General features: G+C 38.6%; 1 pseudogene across 1 annotated transcript; it reads left to right on the top strand.

The window, feature by feature from the left end:
- Positions 1 to 1,075: 1,075 nt before the first annotated feature.
- On the top strand, positions 1,076 to 1,789 carry LOC311171472 (large ribosomal subunit protein uL24-like; annotated as a pseudogene). Its single transcript has 2 exons — positions 1,076 to 1,291; positions 1,547 to 1,789. The product of its transcript is annotated as a large ribosomal subunit protein uL24-like (transcript).
- Positions 1,790 to 2,284: the final 495 nt, after the last annotated feature.

Here is a 2,284-nt window from a genome sequence, read left to right on the forward strand (position 1 = left end):
CAGATACATTTAAACATCATTATTTTTATTTTCATATTCCCCATACAATTGCAACCCCCTGATTTTGACCCCAATCCCTCCTTTCCCTGCCCCCCCCCCCCCCGTGTGTCTCTGGTTCATAGTTGTTTGTTGATTTTGATTTTTTTCTTTCTTATAGTTATTCTTTTTCCTGGTCCCTTATTTAGGTTTTCTAGATTCCTGTTATGAGTGAGACCATCTGGTATTTTTCCTTTTCTTTCTGGCTTATTTCGCTGAGCATGATCCCTTCCAGCGCCATCCATGTTGCTGCAAATTGCATGTGTTTATCTTTTTTGAATGCTGAGTAATATTCCATGGTGTATATGTACCACATCTTCTTGATCCAGTCATCTATTTTTGGGCATTTGGGTTGTTTCCAAATCTTAGCTATTGTAAATAGTGCTGCTATAAACATAGGGGTGCAGGTGCTCTTTGGAATTAATGTTTCTGTGTCCTATGGGTAAATACCTAGGAGTGGAATTGCTGGATCATATGGAAGCTCTATCTTTAGTAGGTTGAGGAACTTCCACACAGCTTTCCATAATGGTTGGACCAGTTTTCACTCCCACCAGCGGTGCAGGAGAATTCCTTTCTCTCCACATCCTCGCCAACATTTGTTGTAGCTAGTTTTTTTAATATGTGCCATTCTCACTGGTGTAAGATGGTATCTCATTGTAGTTTTGATTGGCATTTCCCTGATTACAAGTGATGTTGAACATTATTTCATACGCCTGTTGGCCATTTGTATTTCCTCTTCGGAGAAGTTTCTTTTTAGCTCTTCTGCCCATTTTTTGACTGGATTATTTTCTTTGATTTTGTTGAGTCTCATCAGCTCTTTGTAGATTTTTGTGATCAGTACTTTATCATTAGTGTTGTGTGCAAAAATTTTCTCCCAGTCGGTGGGGTTTCTCTTTGTTTTGGTTATTAAACATCATTTTTTTGAGATTTGAAACGTTCCTGTGAAAAAGATCCTTGGAGGTAAAAGTTATACACTAAGTTTTTATGGGTGAAATGACATATCTAAGGTTTGCTTTACAATATACCAGCCAAGCTTTTCCCTTTTGTGGCCATCTCTGAAGCACAGCGGCCAAAATGAAGTTCAATCCCTTTGTGATTTCTGACCAGAGCAAGAATCATAAAAGGCATTTCAAATGCACCCTCCCCCATTCATAGGAAGATCATATCTTCCCCTCTTTCCAAAGAGCTGAGGCAGAAGTACAATGTCTGTTCCATGCTCATTCGGAAGGATAATGAAGTTCCATGGGCCTCCCCGGTGACGCAGCAGTTGAGCGCTGGGTTGCAAAGCTGCCCGCGCCGGTTCTATCCCCGGCTGCCGGGCAAGGGTCCCACATGGCGCGCAGACCTCTCCTGCCGCGCCTGCTGCTCCCCTCAGCAGTGTATTTCGTCAGTCTGCCTGTTCTGCTCCCCGCTCTGGCTCTGGTGAATTCTCTCACCCTCCCGCGCTTCTGACTGTACCCGGTGCTTGTATAAATAAATAAATAAATCTTTAAAAAAAAATAAAGGACAGCAAATAGGCAACGTAGTCCAGGTTTACAGGAAGAAATATGTCATCTACATTGAAAGAGTGCAGCGGGAGAAGGCAAAAGGCAAAACCGTTCATGTGGGCATTCACCCCAGTAAGGTGGTTATCACTAGACTAAAGCTGGACAAAGACCGCAAAACGATCCTAGAAAGCAAAACCAAATATCGCCAAGTAGGAAAGGAAAAGGGCAATTACAAGGAAGAAACAATTGAGAAGATGCAGGAATAAAATAGTCTTATATACAACTTTCATTAAAAACTGCTAAAATGAAAAAATATATATATACCATCTAAAATAAATAAATAAATAAACAAATTAATTAATTAATTAATTAATTAAACAAAATACACCAGACAAAAAACAGGGGTGGAGAGGAGAGGGAAAATGGAGAGTGTAACTAGATTAAAGTAAGTGCAGAAGAATTGTGATAATTCTTTATTACACTTTTATGTATGTTTAAAATTTCCATACTGAAAAATAGAAAAAAAGAAATTCCCTTAAATATTTCATTAAAAGCATAGATTTAACTGCAACTTCCTGACCTATAAACTATATAAAATCTGACACTTAGTATATACAATAAATGAATTTATTTGCTTAGTAGATATACTTTCAGAATTAGTAATAGCTTTCCTTCATGAAAGGAAATTTATTCACTAAATTATGGCATTTGTGCATGGTTCTTATTCCTTTTGGCCTTAGCACCAGTCCACAAATGTTTTC

Source organism: Talpa europaea, assembly GCF_964194135.1.
Source record: "Talpa europaea genome assembly, chromosome: 6".
NCBI lineage: Eukaryota > Metazoa > Chordata > Mammalia > Eulipotyphla > Talpidae > Talpa > Talpa europaea.